General features: G+C 45.0%; 1 long non-coding RNA gene across 2 annotated transcripts; it reads left to right on the plus strand.

Moving 5' to 3' along the window:
* The first annotated feature begins 470 nt into the window (after nucleotides 1–470).
* LOC308482876 lies at nucleotides 471–5,726 on the plus strand. Of its 2 annotated transcripts, none has more exons than XR_013989476.1 (3): nucleotides 471–613; nucleotides 2,925–3,074; nucleotides 5,214–5,726. It is a non-coding gene; the product is annotated as an uncharacterized lncRNA (long non-coding RNA). The 2 variants fall into 2 exon arrangements; XR_013989477.1 differs by having other exon boundaries at nucleotides 471–581.
* Nucleotides 5,727–16,543: the final 10,817 nt, after the last annotated feature.

Consider the following 16,543-nt stretch of genomic DNA (forward strand, 5'->3'; position numbering starts at 1 on the left):
CCCTTTCCGTTCCTGTCAGTTTCTCACTGTTCCAGCGTTAAACCCAGTTCTCCACATTTCCACATCACTTTGCATCTTTTATCTTTAGGAAAATCCTCATGAAAATTCATTGGCCTTTTGGTGCAAACTTCTCCTGGTGTACACATTTTTACAATTCCACTTTCCCAGATATAATGCATTTTCCCCTGTGAACATATGCATCTTCATGCACACTTTATCTTCTCGTGTATGCATTCTTGCCTAAAATACTCGGCTGGTGAACAACTTTGGGGGGGGGGGACGGAAAAAGGAAAATCCTAAAGGATAGCGGTACTTCCATTCCTGAACTGTCTTGGAAAGTGCAAAATTGAGTCAATTTCCTCTTCAAGTGAAAACTATTTTGAATTTCCAGTACGATGGGAATTGCTCAAAACAATAAACCAGGGCAAATAACACAACCATCTATCTGTTCGGTTCTTATTTTGCAGCCTCAAGTTACAGCAACTCGCTACTCCCCAAGGAAATCAAGGGCGTTGCTGGAGCACCGTGAACAGATCTGTAGTCATCTTAAGATGACATACACAACTGGCATCAGAGAGGTGGTGAGGCTTTTTTCCAGTTTGAAATCAAACAAGTAAGATCACTTCCCTCTTTGTCTGTGCTGCTGTGATGGGACTGCCAACCACCCCCCCCCCCCCAGGCTCAGCTGCTTGCCAACTGCCAAGAATTATAGTACGGTTTTGCAGCCCATTAAAAATAATTGGTGTATGGAGAATAGGTGAAACGGAGGGAGGAAAAATTCAAATTTGTTTGCATTTTAATGAGAAACTGCCTAACTCACATTTCTCAAACCAAAATGTGAACCAAAACACAGATACCATTTGAAACTGACACTTTTCTGAATTTTTCGATGCAGTTCTGCAACCAAATAATATGAACAAAAATGAATATTTTTTGGGGGTGTGATGTGCATAAAAGCACATATATCTGTGAAACAGTCATACAGGAATGCATTATATTGCATGACATTGCTTGCAAAAATGTGTATCTTGATCAAAACTGCAATGCACAAATGTGTTTATTTTTGAGAAATTGTCACCAAAATGCTAACGAATTTTCATGAGGATTTTTTCCTTATAAAAATAAGCCATAAAGTGCTGTGGAAATGTCGGTAACTGAAATTAAGTTTGGAAAAATCTGAAACTTGGAGAACCAAATTGACAGATTTGTCCATCTGCAAAAGGGCATTATAGATGCATCAGGTCATTGTCAGAAAGGTGGATGCAGAGTTAGTCCAGGATCTTTCTCTTAGGAATGTTTGGGAAAATAGGATTGACATAATCATAGAATTACAGAGCTGGGAGGGAACCCAAGGTTCATCTAGTTTATGGGTAGTCAAACTAAGGCCCAGGGACTGGATCCAGCCCAATCGCCTTCTAAATCCGGCCTGTGGACGGTCTGGGAATCAGCGTGTTTTTACGTGAGTAGAATGTGTCCTTTTATTTAAAATGCATCTCTGGGTTATTTGTGGGGCATAGGAATTCGTTCATTTTTGCTTCTTCCAGATGTTTAGGCGGAATCTCCTTTCTTATACAGTGGTACCTCGGGCTAAGAACTTAATTTGTTTTGGAGGTCAGTTCTTAACCTGAGACACCACTTTAGCTAATGAGGCCTCCTGCTGCCGCCATGTCGCCACTTGATTTCTGTTCTCATCCTGAAGCAAAGTTCTTAACCCGAGGTACTATTTCTGGGTTAGCGGAGTTTGTAACCTGAAGCATCTGTAACCTGAAGCGTCTGTAACCCGAGGTACCACTGTAATTTGATGGCCACCAACTTGGATGACTTTTTAAAAGGATTAGAAATATTCACAGGGATAAGACTATCAATGGCTTCTAGCCATGATAGCTATCTCTGCTGTGCCTCCACTGTCTGAAGGCATTGTGCCTGTGAATACCAGTTGCTAGGGATTGCAAGTGAGCAGAGTGCTGCTATGCTGAGGTCCAGTTTTTGAGGTTCCCACTGCTGCTTGGTTTGAGAACAGGCTGCTGGACTAGATGGGCCATTAGCTTGAGCCAGCAGGTTCATCTAATGCTCTTATGTGTTAGAACATCTCAGTAGATTTTTGATAGTTGCAGACATACAATGCCTTCCATGCATTGGCCTTCCATTGACAGAAAATGGTGTGGCTAGATTTACACCTACCGAAATCTGTATTGCCAAACACTATATTTAATGTAGCAGTTCCCTATTAAATGTGGGTGATTGTCAGGATGCTGTTAGAGGCTCCCGGCTGGTTGCCCAGGAAAGTACAAAGACAAGGAAAAGTTTCTTGGCATCCTTTTTTTATTTCAATCTTTACAGAGAAGGGCTATAGAACCCAGCTTCTTGGATAATGGCATTGTCCTGAGTGAATCTCCACCCCCCTTCCCTCCCACTTCCGCATTCGTCATCATCATCATCTCTGCTATGAGTGCTGCTACGTGCCCTTTGTCTTTGAGCTCTTTGCTCTCCTACTTTTAAGGCTCACCAGGTTCTGGGAGATGGAGGGTCTGGAATGTTTTCTAATGACAACATGTCAGCTGGGTGTTGTTCTGGCTCTCCTATGATTTCCCAGCTTTCCCCCTCATCTGCCTCTGAGCTGTGACCACCCGCAAACCACTGTTGTAAATCTAGACTGTCTTCCTCTTCCTCCTCCCTGGAAGGGTCAGGATGGGGAAGCAGTCTCCACCATTCCTCCTCTGCCCAGTCCCTGACTTTTGCCTTTGTTGTAAGGAGTAAACAGATACAGAGATGGGATCACTGGCGCCTTGGAAGTGGAGGTCTTCGGCATTCACTACTCCACACTGGGCTAGCTGGATTCTTAACATGGGCCTAACCCTAAAGGGGATATTGAAATGCAGCCAGAGATCACTGGTACTTTCTGACTCAGAATTCTCTACTGCCAGGTAGATCCCTCTGATGACCTCATGGATGTTTTCTTTCACTCATCGCAATGACTCCACGATTGGGTGAGACAAGAAGCTTTAAAATATACATCAGAGTGAAAAGTCATTTTATGACTGCGATTACTGGGAATAGCTGCCAAGGCACCTCAGGTGAGAAACTTCCATAAAAACTGACACCCAGCCAACATTGCTGCAGATTGGAAAGGTGCAAAATGGCCTTATAATGTCCATGATGAGATATTTTGGCTTCACATTAGGACCATAAGCCCCCAACAGCCAAATTAGATGGGACGTTAAATGTTGTGGGTGCCCAAACATGGTGTGGTATAGGAGAGGGGAAGCTTAACCCTTCTGGTCTACTATGGTCCTAGTGAAAATTGACTCTTAAATCCTCTAGAAGTCTGTGGAAGGAAGCTGCCATTGTCATCAATGGAAACTTCAGGGTGGGACACCCTCCCACCAGATGTCAAAGAGAACAACAACTACCAAACTTTTAGAAGACATCTGAAGGCAGCCCTGTTTAGGGAAGCTCTTAATGTTTGATGCGTCACTGTATTTTAATATTTGGTTGGAAGCCACCGAGAGTGGCTGGGGAAGACCAGCCAGATGAGCGGGGTATAAATAAATTATTATTATTATTATTATTATTATTATTATTATTATTATTTATTATTATGGGACGATGGGGAGAAAAGTTAACCCCATCATCCCACCGGCAACTGTAGTTTGGGCAAAACAGACAAGCACACAAACAAGGCATGCTAAATACACTGAGACATTTAATGCCACATTAAATGTGACATTTGCACGCAAAGACTCACATGGCCTAATACCCAACATCTCCCTGTAGGGCAGGCCTGAAACAATAGATAGTCATTGCCAGTCAGTGTAGAAAATACTGAGCTAGATACAACATTAGTTCAATTCCATCAAATGAAACTTGCTCGGTTCTCTATTTTCCTCTCTGTGCCAGGACCTAGCTGAATCTCGCCTCTCTTGACATCAATAACCTGAAAGAATGACATTTCACTGCACACCTGCACCATTCATGGCCCATTTATGAGAGTCTAGCCTCCAAGCATTGTTGGCCTGCCATAGGTTTGATACACCTCTCTGTTTTTGCAGTTACTTTCCCCATTTCTGTGAACATGCCACATATACAGGAATCTCTCTTGATGAAATGACATGAGTTATTTCTACCAGTTTTTGGCAGCAAACATGTTTATTTTCCAAATAATTTGAGTAAGACTTTATATAGAAGTTCTGTAGCCATGGCTCCCCCCCCCCCCCAAGAAAACATTCTTTTGGATTTATTTCACTAACAGTACACAAGTGTTAATCAGTGGTGGCAGCATCGGGGTGATTGTGTATTATTAGTTCTTGCATCAAAGAGAGAAAAAACAGGGGAGGTGTTCTTCTCCAGCCTAAGTAGCAGCAGACTGTCCCCATTATCACCACTAGGAGGAGACAAAGAGGAAGAAAATGGTGCTGAAATTGGTGACCACAACAAAATCCCCATGTCAGCAGTTATTATCAATTGTTATTTACCCTTTGTCATGAGGTCCCATGGAGGGTTACAACAATTAAAACACTATGTTGAAACCAATTTGAAACAGAATTACAGAATTAAATGAGAAGTCTGGTGAAACTCAAATGGTTTCCCAGTTTCAACAGGCTCCTCTAATTTTCTGCTTAGAGTAAAAAGGTAAGGCAATTCACCAAGGATTCCAGTCTTAATTTCCAACGGCACTTACTTCCAAGTAATTATGCTTAAGAATTCAGCATTTGGCTGCAAATGTATACCCAAGCCTGTTTGAATATAAGATTTAGGCCAACAACCAATTCACGCTTTTCTAGAAAAAGAGGTGCCAGAGCTCACCATGAACAGCTTCCTCGTTCTCTTAGAAAGGCAACAGTGCCCTCCAAGAGGTGTTGGAACTGAGTTCAAGTGAGTTCCAGCTGAAAAAAAGCCCTGTCCAAAACAATATGCAAACCGAAACACAGCTTTTCATTGAAATATGCACTTTTCTGAATTTTGCAACGCAATTCTCCAGCCAACTTATGCACACAAAATGCATGTACTATGAAATAGTGTGCATAAAATGAAAATATTTGTGAAAATAACATACACTGTGTTAGTGAAAATTGCTTTGCAAAAAAATATGTATATTAGGATAAGATCAACAAAGATGCTGCTGATGAACTTTCATGAGGACATAAAAAGAAAAAGAAAACACAAGTTTTTAGTCTTAGGAAGTTTCTCCTAACGTTAAGCAGTTTTCCTATTAGATGTGGTCTGGAGCAACATAAAGAAAAGGGGAAGGCAGAATAGAGAGAGGTGGAAGGTAAGACGAATGTTGGCCCAGCAGAGGGCAGCGTTGCAGTGTCTACAGACTTAAAGACCACAGTGCTTTGCATCAATATGAAGATACATGGAACGCTTAAAGCTGCCTTAGACCAAGTCAAGCCATTCATCTGAAATTCACTGGATATAGCCTGTATTCAGCCCTCATAAGCAGCTTCTAGGCGGAAATTGTTGAAATGTTCGGGAAAATCCAGACGTTTGTGGCAAATGTAATGAAAAATAGCTCAGAAACTCTTTTTTTTTTTTTTTTTGAGACAAAACTCAACAACTTTGGGCAAAACTTAAACAAAAGCTCAAGAACTTTTGTGTCCGGATTTTCACCTTTTCAAATATGGCAACCCTAGTCCTTCCCCAGCCTTAGAAGCTGGGGATTGAACCCGCAACCTTTTGCAAGCAAAGCTATGAGCCTTCCCCATCCTTTTGTGATGATGACTTATCAATGCACCAAACATGCACCAAACATGAGGAATTGTAGTTCTTGTTCTCTGGCGTGCTTTTCTGGTTCTCTGATGTGGCGTGTTCCTCATGTACAGAAATGTACATCTGCACAACAAAACACTGCATAAAATGAATATGGATGCAATCATATGCAAGGTCACATTAAAAATGGGTGTGTGTGTTTTAGTTTAGGCCGGGGAATGGGCAGTGATCTTATACATATATACCTATACACACACACACACACACACACACACACACACGAAGAGGAAGAACAAGCAAATTAATGGAAATAATAGACAAACTGAACAAAGTCCAGTTCTGGAATTAGTTTTGTAAAATTCCCATAGTTGAACTGGAAACTGAGGAGGATTTCAACACAGGGAAGAGTAAACCACCAGGAAATAGAATGGGCTAAATCAGGCATAAACAAACTCGGCCTTCCAGATGTTTTGGGACTGCAACTCCCATCATCCCTAGCTAAGAGGACCAGTGGTCAGAGTTGCAGTCCCAAAACATCTGGAGGGCTGAGTTTGCCCATGACTGGGCTAAATTCATACAACCTTACAAAGAAGCACCTCTCTAATTGGTGAAGGGCTGTAGCTCAGTGGTTAAACATTTGCTTTGCATGCAGAAGGTCCATGGTCTAATCCCTAATATCTCCAGGTAGAGCTGGAAGAGAACTTTGCTTGGAACTTCAGAGACAATACTGAGCTAGGCAGACCAGTATGCAGTGCCAGATTTACGTATAAGCTAAACAAGCTATAGCTTAGGGTCCCACTCTCTTGGGCCCCCCCAAAAAAGTTAAAGGGGAAAAAAATTGGATGTACATTTCCAAAATATAAGATAAAAATAAAATAAGATACAATAAAATAAAACCTACATACAGCAAAAGTTTTCTGTGTTGTGTAGCCTCCTATGAGGTAAGTAATGGGCCCCGCCTACTAGACTGCTCCATAAAATATCACCGGTTTGCTCATTTCTATATATAGAGTGCCTGCATTCTGCATGGACTGGTTGCATGGCCACATGTAGCATGCAGCTACAGACTGCAGTGCAGCACAGTTGAATGTAGGCCAAGCTGTTGTGCCTGTTATCTAATATTAAAAAGTGCTTTAGGTTTGCTACATGGTAATTTATGGACCTAATAGGTATCTAAAGCCATTACAGTATAGCATATATTCAACACAAAAAACCAGCAACAATTTGTTGTTGACAAAGGACAGTTGGACATATAAAGGGCCGCATTACCTTCAGTAGCTTAGGGCCTCATCAAACCTAAATCCAGCCCTGCCAGTATGGTCCTAACTGTAACCCAGAAAAGCACAATCCTTCCTTCTGCTCCTTATGTTCAAGATGTGTGTGCTGCTGCTTATGTAGCCAAATTTTCCTCCCATCTATGCACAAGAGGGAGGTATCAGCAGGCTTCAAGGAACTCCAAGGTTCTCAGAAATATACAAGTTTGCTAGGGGGCGGGGAAATCTAAAGGGAGGAAACTGCCCCCCTCAAACCTGTGGTTAGGCTGCAAATTCTTTAAGCACCCTTGACACACCTCACGCACAGGCAGCATCCTATAGTATTTCCAACAAAATCAAATCTCTTAGCAAAGCCCAAAGGGGCTAATTTAAAATATTAGTACAGAAGAGTGGTGTGAAGGCCTCCCTGAGAAGCTTACAGACAAGTTAAGAGGAATACAACCAAAGGACACTTTGGCCAACGGATGGTGGAATTCTGTCATCTTTAGAAGCACAGAAGTGTACAGTGGTGCCTCGCAAGACGAAATTAATTCATTCCGCGAGTTTTTTCGTCTAGTGAATTTTCCGTCTTGCGAAGCACGAAATCCCATAGGAATGCATTGAAATTCAATTAATGCGTTCCTATGGTCAAAAAAAGTCCAAACAAAGCCAAATTTGGTACAACAAGAGTTTATTAAGTGCTCTTTAAAGTCACACATACTGTAAAGAGCATTTCAAAAACTGAAGGAACAATAAATTAAGTTTCTAAACATGACAGAAAAACATTTTAAAATCAACAAAGTGTACAGTACATTTTCTAAGACTCTGGGGGACAACTCGAAGAAGGTTCCTCTTCCACTCTTTGCTTCTTGCTGAAGAACCCCCTCCTCAACTGTTCCCCCAGCCACCCACCACACAGAAATTCAAATCCAGAATTTTTTTTAAAAACCAGCAGAGTGGCCCAATGGTCACAGAAAACCATAAAAATTCAGAAAAAAAACCACAAGCTTCCAGATTCTTGCAAACCCCTCCCCAACACCAAGTCCTTGAATTCCAAACACCCCAACCCAAAATCCAAAAACCCCCCAAAAAGTTTTAAAAGTTTAGCTTACCAAATGGCTGCAAAAGAAGTTTTGGAAAAGCTTCAAAAATCACCAAAGTCTTCAAAAACCTCAAAAAAGGCTACCACACCGCGTGCTATGAGTTGCTCCTTGAAGTCAAGTCGCAACTGCACCTCTTCAAGCAATGCACCCTGTATTACTGTAATGGTTTTAAGAAAAAGGAAACAAACTTGCAAGACGTTTCCGTCTTGCGAAGCAAGCCCATAGGGAAATTCGTCTTGCGAAGCACCTCAAAAAACGAAAAACCCTTTCGTCAGCGAGTTTTTCGTCTTGCGAGGCATTCGTCTTGCGGGGCACCACTGTAATTGCAGTCCCAAGGGTTAATACTTACAGCGTGGCGTAGCGGTTAGAGGATTGGGCTAGGACCTGGGAGACCCGAGTTCAAATCCCTTCTCAACCAGGAAGCTCACCTTGGGCCAGACAGTGTCTCTCAGCCTGACCTACCTCGCAGGGTTGTTGTGGGCTTATGAGCAGGGGGAGAACCGATTACACCAGCTTCAGCTCCTTGGAGGAGAGGTTGGGATAAAATGTAATAAATAAGGGGAAGGGGATATACAGTGGTACCTCAGGTTACATACGCTTCAGGTTACATATGCTTCAGGTTACAGACTCCGCTAACCCAGAAATAGTGCTTCAGGTTAAGAACTTTGCTTCAGGATGAGAACAGAAATTGTGCTCCGGCGGCTCAGTGGCAGCAGGAGGCCCCATTAGCTAAAGTGGTGCTTCAGGTTAAGAACAGTTTCAGGTTAAGTACGGACCTCCGAAACGAATTAAGTACTTAACCTGAGGTACCACTGTAGCAGGTTTGGGAAACCTTTGGCCCTCCAGATGTTGCTGAACTACAACTCGCACCATGCCTTCCCATTGGCCATGTTTGCAGGGCATGATGGGAGCTGTAGTTCAGCAAATAATGAATGGCCAAAGGTTCCGCACACATGGCCTAGAGAAAGGAGTTTCTGGCCGTAGTCCCTTATCATCTAGGGTTCAGTCTCCTCATGATAATAATGTAGGGAAAATGATTCACAACTCACCCAACAGCACAGAGCACCTCTGGGTTAAGCTACATCCTTGAAACAGAAAAAAGCAGAGGCACAGGCACACCCATTTGTGCAACAAGTCCCTCAATGATCCCCTCTCCGCCCTTTGGGCACACAGGAACAAAATTGGTGATTTATGACCAGGAAGGAAATGGGGAAATTCCCATAGATTTCCACCCTGGCCTAGGAATTAGCCACTGTGAATTTCTTGCTCTGTAATATATGATTCTTGGCCCGAGCTCTCTTGCAGGGATTTCTAGAGCAAAGGAACAAAGGCTGTGACATGAGTCTCTCCTTGTTTAGCTGCACAAAAAGATATGCAATGCTGCTGTGCATCAAGGAAAAGGTAGAGAGCAAGGCAGTTCTCCAGCAAAATGATGTGTCCGAAATGCATATGCCAAGATGAAGTGTGCACACTTTAATGCTGAGAGTGTACAAAAATACATTATATTACGGGAAACTGCTTTGCAACAATGTGTATATTTGGGGGGAAATGACACAAAAATGTCTATATAAATTAAAATGCTGATTAATCTTCACAAGGACTACTTTTTAAAGTTGCAAATTGCTGTTGAAATGACCATAGGATTGGGAAATTGAGAGAAACTGAAATTGACAGATTAACCCATCCCTAATTAAGCAGTACAGTGGTACCTCTGGTTAAGAACTTAATTCGTTCCAGACGTCCGTTCTTAACCTGAAACTGTTCTTAACCTGAAGCACCACTTTAGCTAATGGGGCCTCCTGCTGCCGCTGCACCACCGGAGCACAATTTCTGTTTTCATCCTGAAGCAAAGTTCTTAACGTGAGGTACTATTTCTGGGTTAGCGGAGTCTGTAACCTGAAGCGTATGTAACCTGAAGCGTATGTAACCCGAGGTACCACTGTATATACATCTTGTTAAATAAATAACAAAGAAGAAGTCCTGCTGTCTTATCCAGTTTGATCAGTGGTGGCTGGTGCCAATTGGGACTGGTAGGGTGAAAGGAACAGCTGATGGAGCAATGATAGGCAGAGCTAAGTAAGTTTAGTTTTGCCGGTATCCTCTTCCCTGCTGAGTTCTACAAGGGCAACGCAGATAGTCTCCTCCTCATACTGTCAGTAAGGTGGCAGGCAGAGGGTGGCAGGCTGAGGTTGGTGGGGCAACACCTGATTTGCCCCACTGCACCAGTCTCCACAGGGACGTGGGTGGCACTGTGGGTTAAACCACAGAACCTAGGACTTGCCGAGCAGAAGGTCGGCGGTTTGAATCCCCACGATGGGGTGAGCTCCCGTTGTTCGGTCCCTGCTCCTGCCAACCTAGCAGTTCGAAAGCATGTCAAAGTGCAAGTAGATAAATAGGTACCGCTCCGGCGGGAAGGTAAACGGTGTTTACGTGCACTGCTCTAGTTCGCCAGAAGCGGCTTAGTCATGCTGGCCATGTGACCCAGAAGCTGTATGCCGGCTCCCTCGGCCAATAAAGCGAGATGAGCACCGCAACCCCAGAGTCAGCCATGACTGGACCTGATGGTCAGGGGTCCCTTTACCTTTACCAGTCTCCACAGAATTTGATCTCAAAAAGGGGAGAGAATACGGTGCCAGTGAAACCAGCTGCCGCAGTGCAAAGCAATGGGACTCAAATAGAATGAAAGGCATTGGATGAACACAGCTTTCAGTCTGGATGAAGCAAGCACTGGATGTGCCATGGGATGTCCCCTTCTCTGTTTTCTTTTTCAACACACCCCTTCCCCATTCCGATCAGGAGGTGACTCCCAGAAAAAGAAAAAAACAAAAACAAACAAAGCCTTTTTTAAAAAGCAGTTACCCATTATTTTCTCCAACACAATAGAACACTTCTTGGGTTAGAGAGAAAACAATTCGCCTTGCGTGTCACAACTCCTGTGGAGGCGTTTCAGTGCGTCAGTCGGAACCATTGGCATGAAGAACTGCTGGAGAATAAGAAAGGGAAGGGTCATTTTCAAGTAGTAGCAGAGGCCATCCACTCAGTGGGGACTGGTCCATTAATGGGGATTTTTTCCCCACCTGACCTCTACCATCACCGGCATCACTGTGGCTTGCCAGGAGAGAGAAGGGGAGGAGCCAAGTGGTGGTGAGGTGGGCATGGTGCGGGCACACAGGCAAGCATCCCAGATTGCCTCCATTTGTACCTTTGAACCTCACCCACCCTCCCAGTGTTGTTGTTGTTGTTTTAAAAATTCATTTAGAAAATCATTGTAAAATTAAGGAGTATTAGAAAAATGTTGGAATGGAACTATTTGGCTCTAGTAGAAATGTTAAAAAGAATTATGTATAAATATGTTATGTTAAAAAGAATTATGTATAAATAAGTTTTAAGTTTTAAGCTTTAGGGCTTTATATGGTTTTGTTGTTGTTTAGTCGTTTAGTTGTGTCCGACTCTTTGTGACCCCATGGACCAGAGCACGCCAGGCACTCCTGTCTTCCACTGCCTCCCGCAGTTTGGTCAAACTCATGGTGGTAGCTTTGAGAACACTGTCCAACCATCTCATCCTCTGTCGTCCCCTTCTCCTTGTGCCCTCCATCTTTCCCAGCATCAGGGTCTTTTCCAGGGAGTCTTATCTTCTCATGAGGTGGCCAAAGTATTGGAGCCTCAGCTTCAGGATCTGTCCTTCCGGTGAGCACTCAGGGCTGATTTCCTTCAGAATGGATACGTTTGATCTTCTTGCATTCCATGGGACTCTCAAGAGTCTCCTCCAGCACCATAATTCAAAAGCATCAATTCTTCGGCGATCAGCCCAATAAGCAGCTGCAATTCTAGTGACAGAAGGTCAGGAAAAGCGCCGCTGCCCCACGCCACTGCTCACTGCTGAAATTCCTTCTCCTGCACAGCTATGGAAGGTGCAGAAGCCCTGTCTTATTTTGCACCTCTCCACTTGATTGTTACAACAACAACTCACAAAACTAAAGAGCAAGAAAATCAAGACAAATCTACAGCCCTACTTCAAAGCATACACAAGTTAAAATACTCAAACAGATTGACATTGCCACCACTTTCTGAGCATCTGGGTCGGCTTGATTAAACAAGCATGTTTTTACCAGGCACCGAAAAAAGCACAGTGAATGTGTCAGCTTGATCTCAATAGGCAGGGAGTTCCAAAGTGCACAGACTGCCACACCAAATGACTGACTTCTTACAAATGTGGAGTGGGTATTTTTCTTTCTACTGAAGCTTTTCTTCTGTTACAAAACAAACAAATAAACGAGGAAAAGTACACATAGCGCCTGCAGCTTTCAGTTCACAGAGCCTTTTTCACAGTTCATTTACATTTGGTGTGAGACGCTTGTCACAGACATTGTGAGGTTGGGGAAAAGAGAGGGAAGAGAGAGGAGGAGGGAGAGAGATGGGGGGATGTGGAATAGGTATTATGTGGCAGCTGCAGTAGTGCCAATTCTGCTGATTGAAGAGATTTAGTGGGCACCTGAGGTAAGGTGATTTCTTGGTAAGCTGGCCCCAATTTGTTTAGGGCTTTTTATACTAACAGTAATGCCTTGAACTTGGCCCAGTAGCAAATCAGCAGCCAGTGCAGATCTTGGAGCACAGGTGATACATGCTGACAAGGCCTCACTCCTGTCAGCAATCGTGCTGCAGCATTCTGCACTAACTGCAGCTTCCGAATCAAACGAGAGGGAAGCCCCACTATAGCACTGTTCCAGCCTGAACTTCTGCAGGCCTATTGTAAGCCATTTGCATCAATCAAGTATATCTTTAACCATAGGACAAACTCTCCCCTGCCGCCGAAATTAGTGGAAGAGAGCAGATTGTGGAGTAAACAAGTAGTGCGTTGAGCCAGCAGAGTCAACCCTTCAATGAGGTACAGTGGTACCTCAGGTTAAGAATTTTATTCATTCTGGAGGTCCGTTCTTAACCTGAAACTGTTCTTAACCTGAAGCACCACTTTAGCTAATGGGGCCTCCCGCTGCTGCCACACCGTCGGAGCATGATTTCTGTTCTCATCCTGAAGCAAAGTTCTTAACCTGAAGTACTATTTCTGGGTTAGTGGCGTCTGTAACCTGAAGCGCCTGTAACCCGAGGTACCACTGTATAAGAATAGAGAGGAACAGTAGTGGGGCTCATGCCATTAGCCTCCAAGGAGTGGAAATAAAAAAACCATAGCCAGATGTTAAGAACAGAAGAAGAGCCTGCTGGATCAGGCCAATGGCCCATCTAGTCAACACCCTGTTCTCATTGTGGTCAACCAGGTGTCTGTGGGGAAGCAGGATCTGAGCACAAGAGCACTCGGCCCTCCTGTGGCTTCCAGATATTCAGAAGCATTCCGAGTTTGGCCTGTGAAACACTGGGAGGCTTTATGACCCCAGCATTGTGGATCCACCCATGGATGGGTCCAGTGGCGAAGCTGCATACTCCGTCACCGGGGTGGAGAGCAGGTGGGGGCTTGGCATGCGACCCAGGGGCGTGGTGCGTCGCCTGCTGGGGCATGGCACCTGGCACGGTGGGGGATGCATGGCGCGTGTCCGGGGGGCGGCTGTGATGGTACTCCCCCAATGGTGCCGGGGGTGGTGTGCTCCCCACACACACACAGTTCCTCCACCAGTGAATGGGTCTACTTCTACAGTCATGGGTTGCTCCACGCTGGGGACAGGAGCTGCCTTGGGTGAGATCCTGGTCTGGAATGCATGTTTAGATGCTATTTAAGATGGTGGGGGAAGGTTCCTCCCCCACAGGTGCCTGCAGTTCCATCTCGCTCCAGTGCACACCAGCCCTTTGAGGGACAGATTCCAAAGAAACAGGGTGTACAAGCCAGACGGGCAGCCTTTCAAGTCCCTCACTTTTCCCCCTCCCTCCCGAAAGAGCCTTTACGGGAAGAAGACAAGGACTATTTCCCTGTCCCTCCCACACGTTCCCTGCCACTAGCAATTCAGCCCTTCCATAAAGGCAGCCTGCCCATTATTTGATGGCAATTCAAACCTTGGACAACAGGATCTAACTGGATCGCCCCCCAAAACTTGGCAACTTTTGCATTAGTTGTAGTTATGTGTATGCAGTGACCTGCCTAGTCCCTTCCATCTCTAAAATTCTATTATTCTAGCCAAAGCTGTGCACCACTGGCCTCTTGAAATCCTCCATCCCTTTTCTTGGACTGCAGAATTGGAGGTGGGCAAGGCTAGTAGGTAGGAAATGTCCCAACAGCTTCTTCGGGGTGGGACTTATATTTAGCACAGCTTCTTTCTGTCCTTCTTATCTCCTCCCCTCCCAATCTGGTGCTGTTGAAACTGGTGGAAGCGTCATCTTGAGAAGCCACTTCTGAGCTGGAGTGGAGGTGGGGTTGCGGGCCCACGCCCTCCCCACACACGCGGGGGCTGGCTTACAGCCCCCGCGAGAATGAGGGAATCCTCGGGCGCATCAGCTCCCTGCCTAGCCAATCAGCTGGGCAGGGAGGCGTGGCCCAGGCTACTTATGCCCAGTGCACCCGAGGACCGCCCTCTCTTCGCTTCTCCAGCTGATCAGGTTTTCAACCCTACCCTCCCTTTAGTTGCTCCTCTGACCTTGCTATGGACTTTGGTTGGTCACTGTCAAGGGGCCTGGTAGGAATTTTTCCACTTGGTGAATTGGCACCGGCCATTTGGTTTTTTCGCCTACCTCGTAGCAAACATCACAACTTTCCCGGTATTGGCGGTTAGGCATTGGCAGGGGTATTTTTATGCAAATGAAGTGGGGGGAAGGAAGCGCCATCACCTTCCCCAAGCAAAGGGTAGTCCAGTAAAGGATTCCAGGGGGGGTTGCCCTGTCCGAAGCCTATGGAGGTGTGGGCCTAAGGCAAGCCCCCGAGCGGTGACACCCGGGGGATCCTAGTTGGAGTACTTCAGCAGGACTCCCCCGCTGGTGGTTAACCCTCACCGGTCTTCATGCAATTGGGCTGAAGCCGGATAGTCGATAGGTACCAATGCCTAAGCCAATACCTCTCAATTCCTGTAATCAATAAAGTTGTGGCCTTTTACGCCCATTGACCTTAAATAAAGTGCCCTGTGTTTATTTCACAAGGGGGAGGGGGACTTGCCACGCAATCACCATTCTGCATCCTCCGCAGTTGCCCTGACCTAGGCCACCTAGGACCCATCGGCACTATTTGTTTGAAAACAGTGTCCTATCATTTTCATCCTGGGGGATATAATTTGTTACAGGTGCTGGGAGTCGTTAGGAGAGCCCCTGATCCCCTCACAGAGCTACAGTTGTCCTAGTGTTTAACAGTCAGTCCCTCTTCCCAGTGAACTTTTGGGATCGTAGCTCCACGAGGGGAAATATGGGTATCCTAAGAACTCTCAGCACCCTTCATGAACCACAGCACCCAAGATGCTTTGGGGAAAGCCATTACTGGTTGCAGTGATGTAATGCAAACAGTATCAATCTGGGGCCTTATGCGTGGGGTGGTGGTGGTAGAATAGTGGCTGAGGCAAGAAAATTGGTGGAGGAATTCCAAATAACATTTTGCAAAGTGGCCTTCCTTTTCTAGGGAATGAGGGTAGGGAGAAGAGAATGCAAATCTTCTCAGAAAGAAACATGTCTCCTGAGAAATCTTGGGTCAACTGAAATTCTGTCATCATCTATAACCCACATTTCTGGTTTGAAAACCAGGTTTCCTCCCATCCCTGATTAAGCAGGTGCTTTTTAAAGAAAGCCACGGGACTCTCCAAAACAGAAATTCAGTAAGAAAGAGGCCTCCTTTGTTGCAAAGAAGTAAATAAAAATAAGGTGAAAATTCTCATTGTGACTATAATGTAACTTTTCCATTGCTTGATTCAATAAGAGCACACAACAATTAGGGGGATGAAGATTGAGGAAACAGGTTGTGATTAATACTTGTTTCTACTGAAGTTTCCCATGGAGTGGATGGTCACAAAACACGCTGAAAACTGCAGGACTTATATGCATTCAGATGGCAAGCCCCTCCACCCACTCTCCCAGCTCACAAAATTACTCACATCTGCCTGTTGCATTTTGACCCTTGCCCTGCATAAAATGCCATTATGCAAAATCATTCAGGAGTGCAGGGGTAGGGAATTTGTGGCCCTCCAGATCCAGGTTGGACTACAACTCCCATCATCCCTGACCATGGGTCACACTGGCTGGGGGTGATGGAGCTTAACAACATCTGGAGGGCCACAGTTTACCCTCCCCTTCACAAGTAAGATGATCACTGTGTGGTGTGCAGTGTCCATGCTTATATTCCCATTACATCCCTGACCTTGGGGAGGGGGGGAGAGGAGCAGGGGAAACCAGTATGGCCTGATGATTGCCAGTAACAATGGTGCCAGGTAAACTTCTCTAGGAGCACGCCACACTGTCATCTCTCTATCCTTGGAAGGAGAAGGATCTCAGCAGATTATTTTAACTAATGGGCATCTCTGTTTGGGAGAAGACCAATGAGAGCTGCAAGCAGACTAGAAA

This window comes from Podarcis pityusensis (assembly GCF_964106645.2).
Source record: "Podarcis pityusensis genome assembly, chromosome: 8".
NCBI lineage: Eukaryota > Metazoa > Chordata > Lepidosauria > Squamata > Lacertidae > Podarcis > Podarcis pityusensis.